A 22,821-nucleotide genomic window follows, 5' to 3' on the forward strand; every position below is an offset into this window, starting at 1 on the left:
ATTTGGACTAAAAAGAACAGGAAGAGATGCGCTTTAATCTTAATCATCTGGTTCCAAGAGATGCAGTGTCTTCGGGGCAGAGAAACGCTTCTAGAAATAAACATTAGATGGTAATGTTTGAGCCCTCGCGTCAGGATGCAATGTACACTGTCTTCAGTGATGATTTTTGTAGGTTATCCTGACATATATTGATATGGCTAATTTTTATTGGCCCTTGACATAAAAACAAAGATACGGTATTAAATTACGGTCAGTGAGAACGTTTCTGTACAGGGCGAGTCTAATAGGATCTAGGTAAGTTGCTTCCAGGCTGTATATTGATCAAAGGGTCAAATCAAGAGTGCTCAGAAGAAGGATAGATCTCATAGGCCACAGACATGCAAGCAATGAAATTTAAGCCACTGCAATTCCTTGAAAATTCAGTGTAGTTTTATATTTGGCATTTTTCAAAGGGAAATTATCACTGGTGTTTTGCAGTAAATTGAAATTTTCTGTATAATATTAACCACTAAGATAGGGCTGATACATTATATTTACATATTTCTCATCATCTTTAAAAAGAAGTTTTATTCATTTTTATGTTAAAGAATTATTGGGGAACTCCGTGAGGCTGTGTCTTGCTCAGTACTTGGAACCACTTGTAATGCTCCAGCGGGTTCCCTGTTTCTCCTTTTCTTCCTGTAGGTTCTGAGGAGTTGGTCTGTTTTCTTCAACTCTTCCATTGGGATTCTTTTCCTCTCACATCTGACTTCAAAATAAAAGATTCTCTCAAAATAGTCTCATTTCCCTGCAGTTTCCTTAGCCAAGCATCTCAAAAACAAAAACAACGAAACAAAAGCAGTGTTCAGTATCTTGCATTACCCCAGCTCCTCCCTGGAATCAGGCTTCAGTAATCCTCTTCCCAAAACAGTCAGACTTTTTGAAACTATTTAGTAAATTTAAGCCAAATGTCATCCTTTCTTAAGTAGTCCTTGACTGTTCTCCAACTTTTAATATCATTGACTTGTCCTTTTTTCATAAACTTCCTCCTAGCTCTCCAGGCTTTTGCTCTGGTTAATCTGCAAGACTCCCCTTGGTGGAAACACTCATCTTGACTTTGGGAGTTCTCCCCAGCGTTCTGTCCCTGGCCTTTATACCCTGATCCTCCCTCCCTTTCTCTTGTATGCAGTCTCTTTAGGTGATGTCGTTCACTCCTATGACTTCAACCATATGGGACCCATTTATTCTGTCTCCTGTCACAATTTCTTAAACAGTTTCTGCCTCTGACTTTGCTGTCTAAATCAAAGTCCATGGATTGAAGGAAAGGCTGGGGTTCTCTCAGGAAGGACCCTACCATGCCACAGCAAGTGTATACAGTGAGGATTCCCTTCATTCATTCCCAAAGTGACGTATGGCTCTTTACGTGCTCAGTTCTACACTGGGAAAGGGAATCCCCAGACTTTTGAAGCCTGTGGAGTATAAGGTCTGAGCTGACAGTGATGCTCTGAGCTCCACAGCGTAGTCACTACCCTTCGGTCAGAAGGGCATCAGGAAGTCAGGGGGTAAATAGAGCTCTGGCCCAGGTCTGTCTCACAGTGGACATAATCAGTCCACAGATCCACTTGTTGTATCTTATTCCTAGAAGCTGGCTGAAGTCTCATTTGAGTTCCTTGATCTTCAGAACAAGAGAAGTTATTACAGGAAAGGTTGAGTCAAAGACTAAAACTGCCCGCTCATCTAAGGCAGCACCGTCTGCTCCAGCCGAGGTAATAAACCAAAGCATCTACCATATTACAGGTGGAATGAGGGACGTTAGTGCCTTTCTCAGAGACTGAAAGCATGCAGGATGTTGGCCCACTTTATTTTTAAATTTAACCAGGACTCAAAGCCACTCCTGTCAAACACTTCCCTCTTTTCTGGACAGAACTGAAGTCGTTGTTGGACCCATGTTGCTGCTAAGACTCTAAGGTCACTATTTCTCTTCTTGAGACCACCTGTTGAAGATTCATAGTCCCAAGTAAGAATTTGTAATTAGTTCAGCCAAGGTCACATTCTGCTGCTCTGGCTGCTGGGTTTAGTAGTAGTGAGGGGCGCAGTGGAAGAGGGGGAAGAAGAGAATTAGTTACCACGGCCATTGTGGACAGAGCGAGAGGACAAGATGAAGAGCGGTCTCAGGTGGAGACGAAAGAGCAGATGAGCCAGCCAGAAGGGCCCCCATTAAAAAGTCCACAACGATAAACGCTGCAGAGGCTGTGGCGAAAAGGGAGCCCTCCTACACTGCTGGTGGGAATGCAGTTTGGTGCAGCCGCTGCGGAAAACAGAATGGAGATCTCTCAAAAAACCAAAAACAGACTTACCCTATGATCCAGCAGTCCCACTCTTGGGCATATATCTGGAGGGAACTCTAATTCGGAAAGATATATGCACCCCAGTGTTCACAAAAGCACTATTTACAATAGCCAACACATGGAAGCAACCTAAATGTCCATCGACAGATGATGGGATAAAAAAATTGTGGTACATTTTTTACAGTGGAATACTACTCAGCCATAAAAAGAATAAAATAATGCCATTTACAGAAACATAGATGGACCTGGAGATCGTCATTCTAAGTGAAGTAAGCCAGAAAGAAAAAGGGAAATACCATGTGATGTTACTCATATGTGGAATCTTAAAAGAAAAAAAAAAAAAAAGGAAGAAGAAGAAAGGGGAAAAAAAGAGGATACTAATGAACTTATCTACAAAACAGAAACAGACTTGCAGACATGTAAACAATCTTATGATTACTGGGAGAAAAGGGGTGGGAAGGGATAAATTTGGGAGTCTGAGATTTGCAAATGTTAGCCACTATATGTAAAAACATAAAAAACAAATTTCTTCTGTATAGCACAGGCAAATATATTCAATATCTTGTAATAACTTTTAAGAAAAAGAATATGAAAATGAATATATGTATGTATATACGTGACTGGGACATTGTGCTGTACACCAGAAAGTAACACATTGTAACTGACTGTACTTCAATTAAAAAAAAAAAAATGAGGACTTATCCCTTTAAGTTATTTAGGTCCCAGTTAGCACTTTGACTTTATCTTTCAATTGCAGAACGATTGAAAGTTTTAAGAAGGGGTATGGCATAGCAAATTCTGCCTTTTACAAAGGTTACTCAAAGTGCTTTGTAAGGAATGGATGAGAGTGCCGTGAACAGACATGGAGGATTCCCAGATGTGACAGTTTTCTTCGTGAATTGTTGCAGGGTATGATGGAGGCTCAGGCTGGAAAAGGAAATGGAGACGTGGGGTAGTTTTATAAATTGCTTTAGTTGTCTTTAGGGCCATTTGGTTGTCAGATAAAAGGGTAAGAGATGTTAAGTATCCAGTGTTGTACCAAGGGTGGGACCCTGAGAACCATCTACCCTGGATTTAGGCAATAAGGAAGAGTATTTATTGTCTGTAGAACATTTAAAATGAAAAAATACAACCCACTAGGCAGTTCTTTATTATCATTATGCTCCAAAATTTTTCAATTAAAAAAACTTTAGATACAATTTTTACATGTACAATTCAGTCATTTTAAGTGTTCCATCAGCTTTGACAAATGCATACACCTGTGTAACAACCAGTAATATATAATTTACATATGTATAATTTAATATATTTTATACACACACACAAAAACACCCCCCATAGGATTTTTGTTTTTGTTTTTGTTTGTCCTGTTGTACAGTTCTAGGAATCTTTAGACCTGAATCAACTCAGGGAACTATCATCACACTCAGGATACAAGTAATCATATCGATAATTAATATTAGTGATAAAACATTTTTCTCAGAAAAATCTTTTATTGGTTTAAGTTCTAGCAATCCCTGTAGTTACTTTTGAGTTAGTAATATATATGAAACTTTAAATTGGCACTTGTTTATAATTTGTCCTATGTAGTCTGTCTTCAAGGAGGCTTACTTGGCATTCTCTAAGTTACACATGTGGTTCTCCACACCTCACATGCATGAACTCAACCACGTGAGTTCATTAGGGCAGCAGGGCCTAAAGATTCAGGATTCTTTTAGTTTGTTTTGGATACATTTCGTATTTCCAAGCCCAGTAATGCTGCATACACCTGGATTTAAACAACAGGCATGAAATAAAGAATGACAGCATAGTGATTGTAAAGATGAAGCAAATAACTTGAATTATTTCAATTCTGTCATTCTAAGTGACCGCTTGGGGTTTTTATTTGTACTTAAAAATTTTTTGACAGTGGAACAGTTGAAACCTGCTCAGGAGAGATTCTGAAGAAAAAAGTGACATGCACAGGATAGCACTTGCTGGATGTTTATTTTGTAAAATGTGGCTTTTATGAATCTCTGCTGAATTTATCCTTTGTTTAAGTCTTCTCTCAACTATTTGTATGGCTGTTATTTCATGTCAAGGAAAAATCTGCAAACTAAAATGAATAAAAAAAGTTCTCTAACTATGAGTGAAGAAAGATGGACAAATCTGTTGTACTGCCTTTCAGGCATGACTGTGTGAAGAAGATCAATTCTGACCTTGACAAATTTGCAGAATTTAAGACTCAGAAACAGAAACAATATTATTATTCATTACTGCAACACCAATATGTAGGTAGAGTTTTCCCCATTTTTATAAAAAATACATTACTCTACTTTAAATATGTGAAGGATTTACTTTTCCTTTTTTTTTTTTTTACCATAAACATAATTTAATTTTAATCATATGTATCAATTATTTAATTTCTAGCAGATTACATACATTTAGGCCAAGTTCAGTAAAAACATTTTTCACTGTTTGAATTTCTGTTGTAATCTCTACTACTGTTCATTCCGTTTCATGATTATTACTGAGAATAGTTTTGTTGTGTTGAGAAGGGTGTCATTATTCCAGTTGTCAGATATCCTGATTCTGGGGCTGCCAAGTTCCTTTCTGGTTTTATGAGGTGAGCAGCTTGGTGAAGGAGGATGCCATTTCCTCCCATGAGGAGCATTGAAAGAGAAGCAGGCTCAGGTGAGATGATCATATTGGTGGGACATGTTGAGTTTTGAGACGTTGTACAAAGGCCCATTCGAAGATATCATGTGGGCAGGTGGACACAAGGCCCTACCATTCGGAAGAGAAGCTTGGGCCTGATGTATACATTTGTCAGTCACCAAGGCACGGAGAGAAATGGAAATAATGCGAAAGAATAGGACTCCCTAGGGAGAATGTGCTGTGTGAGAATTTAAGATGCCCAAGGACTGACTCATAAGGAATATCAACATCCAAAAATAGGTAAAGATGAGCCAGCAAAAGGAACTGGGGAGAAGTGATCAGAAAGTAGGGAGAAAAAAAGAGAAACTGAGTTGTCACAGCAGCCAGGGAGTAGGCTATGGGTCAACTATGATAAAAGTTACGAAGGCATTGGGTAAGTTGTGGACAGAAAAGTACACGTGGGACTTAAGGAAGTAGAACTTCTGCTGACCACGTGAGAGCAGATTCAGGGGGTGCTGTGGACGGAAGCAACATGTTAGAAAGCTGGGGAGGGGGTTAGAAATTAAGAAATTGGACACAGGGAACAAAGACGACTCTTTCAAGGAGCCTGTCTGTATGTAGTTGGGAGAAGATAATGATTCCAGTAGTGGCTGGAGTTAGCTCACAGGAGGGATCCAGGGAGAGGGGGAGACTGAGTGGAGGACATGGAGGAAGAGATGGATAGCTCATAACTCATTGAAGGGAACCGCAGCAGAACTAGAGGAACTGGCCACCTAATGGGTAGTACGAGGCAAGAAGGAAAGAACACAAAGACGCAGATAATACATGTCAGTTAGATGAATTACTTACATCTACCATGTAAGTTTTATTTTGATTAGTAAAGTATGATTTGGTAGTCCCTACAATCTTGCCAGAGTTCTTCTATTTGGTCTCAAATCCAGAAATCTGAGCACTTTGGAAAGCTAATGATAACATTTTGAAATTTGTAGCTTTGATTAATCTTTTCAAGTCACATCAGCCTCAAGCACCACAAAGATCTATTGTTGGGCCATAGGACAGGCATCCAGACCACTGTTTTCTGAAGTGATGCCAACATATCTCATTTTCTTTTGGTCCTCTGACTATAAAATAGAAAACTTCCACAACTGAATGATGTTACTGATTTGATTTTGAGATTGATTAAGCTGTTATTGTTATACTTTTTATTTAATGTCCAAGAACATAAGTTCCTGGGCTACTCATGCTAAGCAGTACTACATTTTAAAATGCCACAGTGCTATTTGTAATATCAAAGAACTAATTATCTGGTTTATAAATCTGGATCTACTAATCTTCCGTTCAATCTCAGTAGGACTTGTTTATTTGAACCTGTCATTGCATAGCATGTCATTGATGTATCATATCATATGTCAAGTCATAGTCTTTATACACACACACACACACACACACACACACACACGTATGAGTTTGATCACAGGCTTTAAAGTTACAGTCGACATCAGGTCTTCTTCGCGAATCTGTTCGCCCTGTCTTCTTGAACATACGGTCCGTCAGCTAGATGCTATGTGTCTCAGTATTCCTCCATTTCTTCTCATCTTTCCTCCTTTTTCTGGAGAGACATGGCAGCCACTGTAGAAAAGCTGGATGTACCTGGTGGTTGGCAGAACTGCCCCCCTAGCCAGGTCCCTGAGTTACTTCGTAGAGCAGAGGTTGCCTGTTCGGACGGGTTGTTTTATTCAAGTGAATCTTGCGTCTTGTTGGAGTCACTTGGTTTTGATACAGGAGCCTAAACTTGACCCTAACTAAAATAAACCTGAGTCCCTGGAAGTGCGATTCTGCCGTAACAAAAGCCTGAAACACGTTTCGTTGGCTCAGAGGTTAGCTGTTGGGCCGTGAAGGCGCAGATGCTGCAGGCTGGAAGCTGAGACTTACTAGGCCACCGCAGACTTGTTGGTAAAACTTTTTGGTAAAACAAGTTAGCAAGTTGGCGCTGTGCCTGGTGGGGATGATACGTGTGTGGAAGTAGTTGGATAGGGCTGTCATGTTACGGTATAGTGCGTGCTCCCTGCTGCTTTCACTGAGACATGGAAAGAAAATGATGAGCTCAAGCAAGAACTGGGAAGTCTGTAAGTAGCGTTTGAAAACATGGGTGCTTCTGTGTTGCAAAGAACAGACGCTAAAACCGTGTACATAAAGCTTTCCACAAAGCCTGCCTTTGAGGCTTTCAGCCCGATGAAGGGCTAGAGCCTTGGCCGGAAAAGCAGTTTCACCTTGGTGTGCCACTAAGACGCTTTGTCTTAAATTCCCATAGGGTGTCCTCCTTAAAATGAGGGAGAGAAATGGGCTGCAACTGACTTTGCCGTGTAAGGCAGACTTTAGGGGCTGTCCAGGAAAGAACTTCGGATGAGGTTACTTGAACACGGCAGTGGCAGGTACCAAACAGATCAGAAACCTAGTTGGGGGGACATTTTAGGCCACAGGACGGGTCTGCCAAAGCTCCCAGGCTCTCAAAATTGCATGCGCTGAAAGCGTACTGAGAAACTACGGAGCCCCCAAGGAGACCATACCCTCCCGCACCCATTTCAGATGTGGGCCCAGGAGTAATGGCCAGGAAGAGCCTCCCGGAGGGCATGGCTGAGGAGCATGGAGGACGACGGGCAAGGCAGCTCATCCCAGAGACAGCCGGCATCTAACCTGCTAACTTACTCCACTGCTCAGGCAGGGAGACTTTTCAGTTCCTATCCAGCTGTATTTATTCATACTGAATAATCAGTGACTGCATGTGTCTGCAGTGGGAGATGTTACTGGGGTTATTCTGTTGTATACTATGAGGAGAGGGGGGTGCAAATTGCTTTTTAGATCACTAGATGGAGTCCCAACAGGGGATATCTCTGGACCTGATGAAGAGGACTGTATATCACCTAAAGGTCTAGGATTTTGGAATAGAGGTAATACTGGAGGGGACTGTGTATTATCGCCCTTGGGGCAAAAAGTCTATGTGTGGGAGGAGAGCACACATTGTTATATGGCAGGCCAGAGTAACAGGCCGCAGGAGATTGAAGGTTGTTGCTCACTTTTAGTTCTATTCTCTCTTCTTAGTCCTATAGGCACCGGCAAGAAATTGTGTTTTCCAGGTTTCTCTGAAGCTAGGTATAACCACGTCACAAAATTCTAATTAATGTGATGTGCTATAAATACTATATGTAACTTCTGGGTTACCTTCTTAAAGGCTCTTGCCTTGGATTTTCTACTACCTTTCCTTCCCTGTAACTGGAAATGAGATGACTGGAACAAATCAGAAAGCTCTAGGTAGCGGAGCTGCCTCACTAGCCTGGGGGGCTGGGGGACTCAGTGGAGCAGAGACATCCTGTCTGCACTGGATAGTTAACATGGGAGAGGGGAAAAAAGTCTACTTCATTTGAACCAATAATTTTGGTGTCTCCCTGTATAAAATTTTAAAATAGAAGCAGCTTAGTGTTTATTGTAATTCGGACGAACATTTCACAAGTCTCCATAATCATTTAAAATGTCATATCATTTAAAAAGAAGTAACTCTACTGAAGATTATATCCAGAGAGGGAGAGGGAAGGGAAATCTGCCTAAGTGCATATCCAAAGAGGAAGGCTAAAAATTGGACACAGATATTAAATGTTTTATAAAGAGATAATGTGTAATTATGTAGCCATGTATATATATAGCTGCATAATTATTTGTTATATTGTTTAGTTATTCATGAATAGAATCAGAGACACATATAATTAGTGGGTAGCTTGGTGGGAAAGAAGTAATTTTTTAATATTTATGTTTTAATATAACTGATATCTGGGCACTGAGAGCAACTGGGATTTCCAAAAGACTTCCCTTGGGGATGCTAAAAGATATGGAATAAAAAGATATATTCCCAGATCAAGTAAGTAGTGAATGCTGCATAAACCAAGCTGAATAAACTTTTTTAAAGGGAGGGCTTTGTATGGTTTTCTGTATGTTAATCTGTACAGTGTGTCTCCAAGAGAGAAGTCCTTTCCTAGGGAATATGTGATAGGACCAAGTCTCCATAGCACAGGGTATGCAGTGCTGCTTTAAATGAACTGGTGAAGCCATCTCGAGATACTCTGCCTTAAATGAGCTGAAAGTACCCATCATGCTAATCCTGCCTCTTCTCAGCACTCTTTTATGCTCAGTCCCTTACTCCTGGGATACAGCCAAGCTTTCTCAGACTGATGCCCAGCGCTGGCAGAAGCTGAGATCTCTTCTCTGAGCCATCTATGACCATGGATTATAGCTTCCTTATAAAAGGAAACATGAGCACCATTTCAAGCCATCCTCCCCACCCCTTGTGGAATTTTAGTCTGCATGGGTCACTGCATGTAAAAATTACAAATTTACTAAACCCAATGAACTGTTATTTACATTAATGAAAAAATTTATAAACATGCTTGCAAACTGTGAACGACAGTGGTTTGATTTAGGAGGAACCATCAGTCATGGGGCTGGTCTTTGTTTTGGAGTCTTAGGTTCCTATGACAAAGCTTAGCTGGATCTTGAAAATGAAGTGACCGGTTGATGCCTGATCCCAAGAACAAGAGTGTGCAAGGGATGGATGCTCAAGAGTGTTACCTTTCCAGTGATACTGCGAGAAAGTTGGATTTTCTTCAGAAATTTCAGCATTTCCTTAGGGAAAATGTAGTTATTAAATCATGAATGCAATCAGAAGACAAATCCACTGAGGATGAGGAGGGAAGAAAATGCCTCGAGTCTTCAGTATGAAAGGGAAAGAGCCAGAGATGCAGGAAGGGACTGTACCAGATTGCTGCTGGGGAGGAACCCAGGAATGAACAATGAAGCCCAGACTCTTCCCCTGGCTTCTTATGGCTCAGAACCATCTGCATGAAAGGAACTGAAAGCATCGTGAAGTAACAAAGACAGCAAGGGAAGGAGGACTTCTGGGGGGAAACTAACTCTCAAAGGAAACATGCTTGTATAGCATCCCTTGCTATTTTCACGGTGCCCTGCACTGTACAAACGTACAACCTATTGTTGAGATCATGGGCCTCCTTACCCACCACCAAATTCTGGAAATGTGGGCAAGGGGCTAAATTTCTCAGCTAAGCCATCTGTGAAATGGGATGTGGTTTGTACCACCGACATTTCCATGGGGATATCATAAGGACAAAATTAAGAAATACACGTAAAACACTAGGCACATAATGATCAATCAGTAAATGTTAATTATTTTGTTATATTTACAAATGTTTACACCCTTATCACACATTTTTTTTCAGAGTACCACTGTGGTATCATTACCTCCTCAATTTAGCTAACTACACTGATGATCAGAAAGGTTAACCTGATCTAAATCACACAACTTCCAGAGAGAACTCAAATGTGGGTTTCCGAATTTTGAGTCCAATGTTTTTCTTTTCCTCTATGACACCATAGCCGTTTTCAGAATGAAAAGAATATGATTAATTCAGTGATCTAAGTTAAAGTTTGTTGGGGTTGTTATTCATAATGTTTGTTTTTAGTTTTAAACAAATCCTTGTAGTACAAAGCTCTGGGTTAGGCACCCTACCGAGGTGTTGATTGTATCTAAAATCCCCACATTTGAGTGACCCTCCTGATATTCTAATTCACAGACAAGTGCTCAGGCTGAGACACTTAATTTTCCACAGTGTGGTTGGTTGCAAAAGTGACATCTGAAAAGAGAAAATTGCATTTATAAGTTTTTAACTCTGTCTTACTCAAGTGAAATCTATGAATCCTAAATGCCAGTGTTTTGCTTAGATTAATAAAAATCTGCAGTATTAATCACCAAGGGAAAGGACTTTGTTAGCAATATGAAGGCATTGCAGAAATAACTTTAGTTTCCTTGTATTAAAATTCAAATACATCAAAATATATCTAACATCCAGAAAACTAGAAATCTATAATCAACTTCCAAATAGATACCCCCAGGTTAAAAGCTCTGCTCATCATGGTCTTTCAGGGACCCAGGCTGACGGAGGCTCCAATTGGACACAAACTTCCCTGATGGCCAAGGCATGAAAAAGAGAACAAGGCAAACAATTTAACGTATCTTGATACTTCTGCTTGCATTTCATTGGCTTTGGCCAAGTCACTAGGCCAACAAGGCCATGACCAAATCATAGACGTAGAGAAATGCAGTCTTACCATTTGCATAGGAGGAGGAGAAACATATTTGGGAATGTCCTTAGGTAAGGATTACCAAGAGCAGCAACCTTATTTTACCTTAATAAACCACAATTACTTAACCCAGTCAACACTTTTTTTTTTTTTCTTTCTCTTTGGTGACGTGTTCAATTTCTACTGCCCTGGAAAAGTCACTATGCCCCCTGGCAAAGGCATTCCTCGTTGGTGTTAAGTTCTCTAAAACAGCAGCACATAGAATCGTTGAATGCAAAGGGAAAAAATGTGCCCACTCACTATGTGCAGCAGTGAGAGGTGTCGCTCCCATTTCCGTCCCTGGCTCTCAGACTCCTGTATTCAGGCCTTGGGAGAAGCAGCACTATCCATCTGGCAGGAGAGAAGGACTGTTTTACAAGGTGGTGCCTTTCAGCTGATAATGCAAATGAGTGTGCAATTGGCCATCCCACTGTTCTTTAAGGCCAGTTACCAGTGTGTGATGGGACACATGGCAGGGCCAGTGAATGCCATGAGTTTTAGCTCATCACCTTGCTTCGTCTTCCATGAAATAAGATGCCTTTCAAATGCATTGCAGTATGGAGTAGTAAGAGACAAAAAAAGAGGCAATTTTCTTTTGTCAAGTCTCCTGGGAAACAGACTGAGACAACTCTGTACGGGTGGTTTCCTGGAGTGTGTTCTCTAGAACACTTGTTTAGGGAATGAGGAAGAAGGATTACGCAGAGAGAGAAATTCAACTGAAATGCAGAAGAGGTCTCAGCCTCTTCTTCAGGGAGTTCCAGAACAGGGATGGCCTTTGTATCTCTGCCTCAGCCTGTCCTTGGATGTGGGCTACACCAAGGAAGAGGTATACACTCAAACAAGGCAGATCTTTTGACTAGGAGTAATTTCCAGAAAGATTGTTAGCAGTGAGTTGACAATAGCCAACCCTCCAGAATCCGGGAGAATGAGGCAGTCAGCTCACCGCAGCTTTCCTATGACATTCAGTAAGATCTCACGTGATATTGTGGGGGAGAAACAGGATAGGCAGAGAAAGCAGACGCAATCCAGAATAAGCAAATCTTGTTTGAGTGAAGACAAATTGCTACTTCTCACTTCCACGATGAGAGGGTACCAGGTAATCAGCCTGCCTCTTACTGGCTGCTAGTATCTGCAGGTGTGTTTATCACTGCTGCATGTACCTATGACCACTCAGCTGGGCAGGAGCCCTTCTAGCCACGACGTGGGCAAGTCCATATTGTTTGGTGCATGTATGACTCCCACCTGGCCATCATGGATAGTCAGTTAAGATTGTATTTTTTTATCTTTAACTTATTAATATTATCTGCATTGTTAATTTTTTTCTGATGTTGTACGAGCCTTACATTCTTAAGAAAATCTTTTCTTGGGCAAAATTAAATCTAGACACGTTGCTAGATTTGATTTGCCAATATTGTATTAGGATTTTTCCATCTATGTTCATAAGTGTGATAGGGCTATAATTACCTAGTTCTCTACTTATCTAATTTTGGTGTCAAGATTAAGTCAGTCTCATAAAAGGAGTATTTTTTTTTTAACCTTTTTCTTTTCTTTGAAACTAGTTTGAAGGATTATCTCTTCACTGCAGTTTAGAGAAAATTTACCAGTAAAATGCTTTTACCTATCTGACCTCCTCTTCTACTGCCCTCTCCTCTTCAGTTCCTTCCTCTCCAGTGTCACCAGCTCCTTTGTTGTGCCTGGAATATTCTTAGAGCTGGTTTGCACTGGAATTCTGCCCTTGCTCTTCCCTCTACCTGGAATGCTCTTTCCCCAGATACCAGCATGGCTGGATTCTTCCCTCCTGAACCTTCCTCAGGGGCATCTACCTGACCTTCAGTTTAAAATATCAGGCAAACCACTCTGTCACACCCATTTGCTTCTTCCCACCCCTGTCCAGAACTTCTATCTCTCTTACCATGTTCTATTTTTTTCATTGTCTTTATTACCTTCTAGCATACAATTCTTATGATTTTTATGGTTTATTTTTGTGTTCCCTTACTAGAATTTCAACTCCTTAAAGACAGCAATTTTTCTTCTTTGGTTTTGTTCACTGACGAACCCAAATGCCTGGAATAGTGTCTGACAAGTAGTAGTGTCTCAATAAATATGTATTGAATGAATGATCTGTTGAATAAATGGTGACAGTGACCTTAGGAGGATAGAATTTTTGTAGCCACCAATCTAATTTCTGAGCTAGTTTTTGCTTTGTAAATAATTTAGGGCTTACACAATGGGAAAAGGGTAGTCTCTCCATTAAATGGTACTGGGAAAACTGGTAATCTACATTCAAAAGAATGAAACTGACCCCTTTCTTACATATTACATAAACATTAACTCAAAATGGGTTACAGACTTAAATGTAAGATCCCAAACCATAAAACTCATAGAAGAAAACATAGAGAAAAATCTGCTTGACATTGATCTTTGCAATTTTTTTTTTTTTTGGATAGGACATCAAAAGCACAGGCCCCCAAAACAACAATAAACAAGTAGGACTGCATCAAACTATAAAGCTCCTATACAGCAAAAGAAAAAAAAAAAATCGACCATATGGAAAGGTAATCTGTGGAATGGGAGAAAATATTTGCAAACTACATATCTGATAAGGGGTTAATATCCATACTATATAAAGAACTCTCAATACCAATAAAATAATCCAATTAAAATGGGCAAAGGATCTTAATAGACTTTTTTTTTTTTCCCAGAGAAGACATACAAATGCCCAGAAGATATATGTAAAGGTGTTCAACATCACAAATCATCAGGCAAATGCAAACAAAACCACAATGGGATATTACCTCGCACCTTTTAGTATGGCTGTTAGCAAAAAGAAAAGGGCTAAGTGTTCGTGAGGGTGTGGAGAAAAGGAAACAAACACTATTGGTGGGGATTTGGAATAGCCATATGAAAGACAATATGGAGGCTGCTCAGAAAATTAAAAGTAGAACAATGGTAGGAGCCAGCAATCTCCCTTTTGGTCATATGTCCAAAAGAAATGAACACAGTATCTCAAAGAGGCATCTGCCGTTCCATGTTCAGTGCAATATTCATGTGAGCTAAGCTATGAAACAAACTAAGTGCTTGTCGATGGATGAATGGATAAAGAAAATGTGACTGTATATATGCAATGGAAAATTATCAGCCACAAAAAAGAAGAAAATCCTGTTATTTATGACAGCATGGTTGAATCTGGAGGATATTATGGCAAACGGAGTAAGTCAGACACAGAAAGACAAATACTGTGTAATCTCACTTATATGTGGAAACTAAAAATGTTGAACTCATACCCAGAGCAGAGAATAGTGGCTGCCAGAGGCTGGGGTGTGCAAGAAACAGGAAGTTGTTCAAAAACTACAAACTTTCAGTTACAGGATAAATAAGTCCTGGGGACCTAATGTACAGCATGGTGATTTCTCTTAATTAGTATTGTACTAGATACTTGAAATTTGCTAAGGGAGTAGATCTTAAGTGTTCTCAACACACACACACAACACATGGTAACTATGTGAGGTGATAGATGTGTTAAATTAGCTTGATTGTGGTAATCATTTCACAGTGTATACTTTTATTAGGGCACTATGTTGTATACCTTTAGGAATACAGCTTATTAGCACCCTGGGAGGGGCAGAGGTTAGGTTTTCTTTTCCTTCTTAAGTCAGTTCTTGTAATTTACACTTTTCCATGACACTCCTGTTCCTCTGAGTTGTGAAATATATTGACAAATGCTCAAATTAATTTATAAGACTTTTAAAATATATAGTCATACCTTGCTTTTTTCATTCCTGACTTCTCTCCTTCCCCCATCCCCTATTCTTTGATCAATCTTATTTCAGGATAGTCTATTTTGTGACTGTTTTCAAAGAATCAGCTTCAAATTTGCTGATTGTCTCTAATTTTCTGTTTTTTTTTTTTTAATTCATGCTTTTATCTATGTTAATTCCTTTCTTCTACATTCTTCTGGTTTATACCATTTCTCTAGCTTCTTGAATTGAATATGTAACTCATTTATTTTTAATGGTGTTTTTAAAGATGTGCTTTTAATACTATAATGGATCTCTTGTTCCACTTATGCTACATCTCACGGGTGTTGATGTATAGTTCATGTGTTGTCACTGGGCTCTAAATATTTTATGTATTTCATTGTGTTTTCCTCTCAAATCCATTAGTCATTTAAAAGTATTTAAGACTTTTAGGGGACTGTCACTTACTACTGATTCCTAATTTTTTGTCCTTTGGACAGAGATCATATCCAATGTGATATCAGTTATTAGAGCTGTTTTAAGAGTCATTGTATGGTCTGATATTGAACCATATTGAAACTCTCTAAGTATTTGTTGTATACCACAGTTCTTTGTAGATCAGTCTTACTAATTCTGTTGCTCTTTATTTATGTCTAGTTTTTCTGGTAGGAAAATTTCTAGTAGAAATGTGACAAATCTGCCACAATGTTTTGGTCAATTTCGTCTTTAACTGTGTCAGTTTTTACCGAATAATACTTAGGAAATGCTGAAAGAGCAAAGTTCTTTTACATTTTTTTATTTAAAAATTTTTATATTTGTTATAAAATATTAGCTATATTCTCTGTGTGTGCTGTACAACATATCCTTGTGGTTTATTTACTTTTTATAAAGTAGTTTGCATCTCTTAATCCCCTGCTCCTGTATTGCCCTTCCCTCCTCCCCTGTCCCCACTGGTAAGCACTAGTTTGTTCTCTATGTCTTGGAGTCTGCTCCTTTTTTGCTACATTCACTAGTTTATTTTATTTTTTAGATTCCACATATAAGTGATAACATACAGTATTTGTCTTTCTTTGACTTATTTCACTAAGCATAATACCCTCCAAGTCCATCCATGTTGCAAATGCCAAAATGTCATTCCTTTTTTATGGCTGAGTGGTGTTCATTGTATTAGATATATGCACATACCACACCTTCTTTATCCATTTCTCCGTTGGCAGACACTGGCGGACACTTAGGTTGCTTCCAAATCTTGGCTATTGTAAATAATGCTGGTATGAGCACTAGGGTTACATGTATCTTTTCAAATTAGTTTTTTCATTTTCTTCGAATATATGCCCAGGAGTAGAATTGCTGAATCATATGGTAACTTTGTTTTTAGTTTTTTGAGGAAACTCCTTACTGTTTTCCACAGTGGCTGCACCAGTTTCCTTTCCCACTGACAGTGGACAAGGTTTCCCTAGCACCTGGTTTCTTGATTGTTATATACTATTGTGTTTTCCATTTATTATGAGTTAGTGTTCTTCCTTATTTCTAGTGATATTTTATAGTGTTGTATTTTTTCTCTTTTTTTCATTTTCAATTCAAATGCTACTAACTTTTCTGTACTTTTCCTATTATATTTAAATATCTCATGTACACTCGTAACTATTACTTGTTAAGTTATAGTTATCATGTCTATGATAAGTATATATTATATCTTTATCCTCTTCCAAGTAAGGCAAAAAACTTTGCACTTTTTACCCACTGAATAACCCTCATAATTCTTACCATTGCTGTGTAGATTATCACAAAACCCACACTTTTATCATAAAATAGTTACTGTTACAATGTTTACCCTCAAACATTAATTAGAATTACTTGCATATTTTACCATTTCTGTGCTAGTCATTTTTCCTTCTAATCCCCATTCCTACGTTTGTTTTCCTTTCTACTAAAAAGCATCAGTTAATTGTGGTTTCTGTGAAAGTCTGTGGGTGGAATAACTCCTTTTGTATTTGTATGGATCAGCAAGTTCTTATTTAACCCCAGCTCTTGAATAAAAGTTTGGCTGGACATGGAACTTTAGATTGATAACTAATTTTCTTCAGGTTACTTCTTTCCAATTCCTTTGTGTCAGGCATCAGTGTAGCCAAAGTCTGCTGTGAGTTTGTCTTTCTATTGAGTTAAAAATGTCTTTTCTCTCTGATACCCTTTAATGTTCTCTTTAATATTCTGAAGTTTTACTAACAAGTATTGGAATGTCGATTCATGTTTATTCATCTTTAGAGTTTCCATCTCTCTTCCAACATTGTATGTTGTCCAATTTTTCTTTTAGAGCCCCTAACACGTTAATCTTAGTTATTTGAGATTCCCTGTCTGACGATCTGCAAATCTGTGTCATAGCTAATGCTGGTTCTGACGTTTGCTTTGCTTCTTCAGATGGTGTGTGCGTGTGTGTCTTTCTGCATGCATTGTAATTTTTTTTTGTTGAAAGCCAGACACAATGTACTGGGTAGTAGGAACCGAGGTTATAGGCTGTAGTGTAAGAGTTTATGTTAATCTGGCCAGGTGTTGGCTGTGTTTAATGTTTGCTGTGGCTGTAGGTGCTTAAGGCTCAAATGACTGTACTGTCCTTGTTTTTTGTCTCCTCTCCTGACTTTGGGATTTGCTAAGTACTTTTTCTTTGATAGAATCTATGTCTTAATGGCTCTTTCCATGATAATCCACTGTTGTTACACTGGAGCCCTGTTGACATGGTCAAGTGGGGCACTCTGCAATATTATGATTAAATCTTACTCTTTTAATGAGCCTATGTCTCTCTCTGGGCTGTGACTGTTCCCAGTGTTTCTGAGCTCCCTCTCTTACCTAAGACAGGAAGGGCAGATGGAGTTGGAGTATCAGAAATGCCCTTCCCAGAGGCGGGCTATGGCTCTGGGAAACATCACTCCTCCTAATGTAGACATTTTTTGTGGAGAATGCTCTCACTGCCTTTCACGATGACTAATCTTTTCTCCCGACAGAGCCAACAGGGATCTTTCTAGGCTCTTCTCCATGAGCAGCTGATGGGGTTTCTGGAGTAAAGCCCATGACACTGTGGGCCACCCCCAAGCCTGGGTCCCTGCCCCAGAGATCCTCGCTCTTCCACCAGTCCGCCCTTGGTCTTCACCTGGTCCTGCCAGTGCATCGCTCTGGTGGCTTCTGCTCCAGGTAAGCGGGTCTGGGTTCCTGTGACTCTCGACTGATCTACAGATTTCAGGGTGGAGGTTTGCCCTGCAGCCCAATTGATGGGCCCAAGAGAAGTGTTGATTTTCTGTTGGTTCAGCATTTTTGTTGTTGAAAGGATGGGAAGTGACAACTTCTCAGCTCTTTACATGTGAGAGCTAAAATTTTTAAATTACTTCAAAATTTACTGTATTATTTTAGAAAGTATTTGATCCCAGACTGTGTGTGTATGTATGTGTGTGTGTTTAGGTATCTTATAGGGGAAGGAAACCCCACTCAGTCACTGATTTCATTTTTGATTCTCATTTTTGTAAGGGACACTTTTGTTCCCTATCCCTAATTGGAACTCTGGCCAGGCCTGTCAGATTCCAGACTTGACAACTTTCAGAACAATAGCTTTGGCTTTTGATCTATTTTTCTATTTCTGGTCCATGGGATTGTTTACCTAGTTTTGAACTAGAGCTATGTTTAAAATACATTTATCTTACATTTTATCTATCATTACTATGACAGAGGAGGATGATTTTAAAGCCTGAGTCCTTTGGAATTGGAATTCTGAAGTTTATTTTAATCTTAACTTTGACTTTTGGACATTCTTGTTATAAATAATGATGTATACAAATCATATTTAACCCCTGTTATACCATATTTTTCCATGGTGAATAAAATTATATATTTACACTTAATAATGGAGAAACATTTTTAATAATTATGACAATCTACTCAAAGAGACCTTCCTCAGTCCCTGTAAGAGATTACCACTCCATATTGCCTTATAAACTATCTTAGTTACAATGTCACTTTATCTAACTCCTAAATGTTATAATATCTGAATGGTTTCCCCTAACATTTGGAATTGTGAAAGTTCAAAAAAGAATAAGAGGGTTGGCCATTAAGTGCCTGACAGAATTTGTTGGGTGCCAAACCCTGTTGAAAATGAAAGGCAAAAATAGCCACATTTACAATATGTTCAAATTATAACGATAGGTCAGCCACTAACATGAACAAGTAGATAACCTGCAGTATCATAGTATATTCTGTACCCTATAGTATGCAAGTGATTAGAAAATACACAGCAGTTTTTGTCCCAGCATAAAATTAACCTAGAGTAATATGTCTTTAAAAATCTAGCAGATTTTTCAGTTTCCCAGCTAGCATACGTATTTTCATTTCTGGATTCACAGGTTGCAGGATGGGATGGGAGGAGCTGAACTTAGAAGCTTTGAAAACTGTTTTTAAAAATAATTCTTCCATAAGTACTTTCACAAAGAAATAAAATACCTTAATGGTTAAAATGATCATGCACTCAAAATAATAGTTGGTACTTAGAGAGTGTCTTTTCCTTACATATGAATTATAACCAAGAAAAATGGTAGCTTTACCTTACAGATAGAAGATCTTAGAAATGGAAATGTTTCATTTGGCTGCTCTGGTGACAGACCCAGAAATGAGTGTTGAAGCTCATATAAGAACCTGGAACTTTGACAAGAATCCTCTCCCTTTCCATTTTAGGTCAGTCTCTGCCTCTAAAAGCTGGCTAAACCCTCCCTGGTCCTCCCGGGATTACTGGCCTGTAACTTCCACCCCGTATGTCTTCTGCCCTGAGTGATGCTTTAACCAGTACCATGAAAATTCACTACAGAAAGCAAAAAGAAGGCAATGAGATGAGCATTTAATTCCAATCCTTTGGCCCTTGAAAGTATCCTGTGGATTTCTGCCTGGGTGTGTTAAGGGGCATAGAAAGCAACGCTCCTGTTAGACAGTAAATTGCACGCAGGGCTGTATGATCTCCTGCTTTCTTGCTGTCTTTCCCTGTTTGCCTCCAGAAGCTGCCCAGCAGTAGAGGCTGGCAGGCTTGCATTCCACCTGAAGCTCAAGAAGTCATCTTTGGGTGACTCTGCTGTCAGCACAGCTATTTCGGAGGAGGGAAGGGGACAAAGGGATTTGCTCTTTTACCAAAAGGCATTGTTCCAGGATGAGAGGGCTGGAGGAAGAGAAAAGGATGCTTGACTCCTTAAGTGCCTGCCTTTTCAGCACAAGACAAACTGCTGCTATGATTGTCTTTGTAATCCACTTTGGTACAGATACATAATAGACATTATATATAATGCATGCAAGAAGTCAGAAAGCCAGAAAGTTCTCTGACACTAACACCTTACAACTTGATGCTAAAGAAAATAGCCTTGTGTGATGAAAAGTGTGCCTTTCATAGAAATTGCTCCTCCGATTTCCTAAGTTTAACTGGCAGGCTTAGCATTTCATTCCAATCTCACATAGCGACTGATTGCTCGGGGCATCATATTCCTTTAAAAGTCACATCTTTACTGCTTTTTGGTAATTGCATTCTGTGTGTGCAGCGATCTGAATGCTATTTGAGGGAAAAGGGCATAATATTACATATATGTTAGAGAAAGGTGCTAAACCTCTGCCCAGTTTCCTGATATTTGCTGATTCTACTGATGTGGATTCAATAATGATATAGCCACATTTTTAATTTGTATTACTCTGGTTTATAGTTTCTTTCTTTTTAAAAAAGAAAAATAAGCCTATTTAAATCTTTCATTCATGGTTAATTAAGTGATTGAAATGGTCAATCAAAGACTTACCATAAATTTCTAAACTACTGCAGTGTTTCTTGCAAAACATCCAGAAGCCAATAAATGAATTAAAGAAGATATTTAATGCTGAACAGAGCATGCATTAAAATATAAACAATCCTTGGGAAACATACACATGTGGAGCAAGCTGGCAGTTTATTAGAGCCCAGAGTTAAAAGTCCAAAGGAAGAGTAGTGACAGAAGGACACTGAGGCCATGAAAACAGGAGTACAGGCTCAATTAATTTATTGACATAATTAGTATATAGTTATTAATAACATTACAGAAGCAGTTGGCAAGTGAACATACATGGACACCATTTGAATGAATTCAAAAGAACCCTGTACTTACCATAATTAAATTATTAGTTCTGAGAAAGCCACATAGACTATGGAAGCCATCACAGCGGGCCAAAAGTCATGCATCCAGTTTATTTTCTCACTAAAATAAAATGTCTGGAATTTTTATATCTTATCAAGCTGAATCCATAGAGCAGAAATGATTATGACTACCAGGATTGAGTGGCTCACTTGTCATTTCAGCATTTGTGAAAAAAACGTGGGCCAGATCGCCTCATGGTTTATAAAAAAAAGAAGCAGGGAAACATAAAAATAAAATTTCTTAAATGAAATCAGTCTCTGGGCAAGCAAATTCTCCACTTCTGTATCTTTGCCCCTGAATAAACATGTAAACATAAGAGCTAAAGTATTAATTTCAGGTTTTCTAAAGACAACACAGAGTTAAGCACACTGTGAAGAGAATAATCCCAACTGTAGGTAATAAAATTTAAAAAAACTTCTCCTTTCTTTCCTTTAATTATGTTTTTAATGCTCTTTGCTTTAATCCTGCACTGTTTTTGTTCACCTGGTGAGAAGAATGCAGACTTTAATCAGTGAGATGGATTTCATTCTAATGTAGCTGTTGTGTATTGGCTTGCTAACCTCAATGACACTTGTAAGCAAACAAACCCAACAATTAAGAAGAAAAAATATATTATTTAGGGAAAAATTCAGACTCTGGAAATTTTAACCAAAAAAAAAAAAAGGAAACATATATTAAAAGAGAATTTCTTCAGCATATACTTTCTGCAGAGGGAAGTGAATCTTGGAATATTTTGAAAGATAAGGATTTGCATATAATTGGGTAACACTGAGTTCTGTTGGGGGTGGGGGTGCTAGATATGGGTGGGGATTTTCACGCCATGGCTGTGGTTGTCTGGAAATCTGACCTAGATATTTGGAATACTGTTAGTCTTAGCAGAATATTTGTGGGATCAGGAAATTAAGAAATGAGTTTCTGGAGGTGGTTCCTCCTTGGTTCTTAGCCTCTTTGGATTTCTGAGTGTCTGATAAAATCTATGTTTCTTGTAGCAAAAGAATTGACGTATTTGTGTACAACGTGCAGTAACAAGAAGATAAGCTTTAATAATAATGCCTAATATTTATTGTTTGCCGACCATTTGCCGGCATTTTTCTGAGTACTCTTCCCATTTAGTTAACCCAGTTAATCCTCCCAACATCACTCTATATAAACATTTTTACAGATGAGGAAACTGAAGGAGAGATTAACTGTCCAAGTTCAAACAGCTTGAAAAGGTGAAGCTGAGTTTAAGTATTCTGGGTCTAGTCTGGGCTCTTAGCTGCTTTGCAACACTGCTTCTCCATCAGACCTTTGAGACAAGACAGCTCTTCTCAGCTTGGGCAAAGGAGTTGGCACTACCTCTCTGCTCCTCCCACTAATCAATGGTTAAGTTGCATACAGGGCCAGATGAGTGAGGGCATTGTAAGTACCAGTTAGCCGTGGCGTGTCTAGCCCGCTGTCTCAACTCTCCTGAGTCTGTATTCCCATAACCTGTCAGCCTGAGGCCACCAGTGCACTCTGACTGGTCTCACTGGTGTTTGCCTCTGTCCAACCCCATCCTGAAAAATTTTCTCATGTTGCTTTAGACACTGTGGACACTGTCAGAATGCCCAGGAACCTGTATAGGATCTTGGGTCTTCAAAAGATGAGATCTACAGGCCAACTCCTCTCCAGGCTATGAAAGGAAATTTCCTGGTGCAATGCTGATAGTGTATGGGAGAAAGTGGTGCCTGTCCTCACTGAGAGTATAGAACCTTGTGGACATCACAGGTCCTGGCT

General features: G+C 39.1%; 1 long non-coding RNA gene across 2 annotated transcripts in view; it reads left to right on the forward strand.

Moving 5' to 3' along the window:
* LOC116157426 (uncharacterized) overlaps positions 1-22,821 on the forward strand; it is a 641,699-nt gene that overhangs the window by 16,474 nt on the left and 602,404 nt on the right. For both annotated transcript variants that reach the window (XR_010384041.1, XR_004141466.2), the window contains one exon: positions 17,884-18,070. This is a non-coding gene — a long non-coding RNA (uncharacterized LOC116157426). The remainder of the gene's footprint in view (positions 1-17,883; positions 18,071-22,821) is intronic.

The sequence above is a fragment of the Camelus dromedarius genome, chromosome 15, assembly GCF_036321535.1.
Source record: "Camelus dromedarius isolate mCamDro1 chromosome 15, mCamDro1.pat, whole genome shotgun sequence".
Lineage (NCBI taxonomy): Eukaryota > Metazoa > Chordata > Mammalia > Artiodactyla > Camelidae > Camelus > Camelus dromedarius.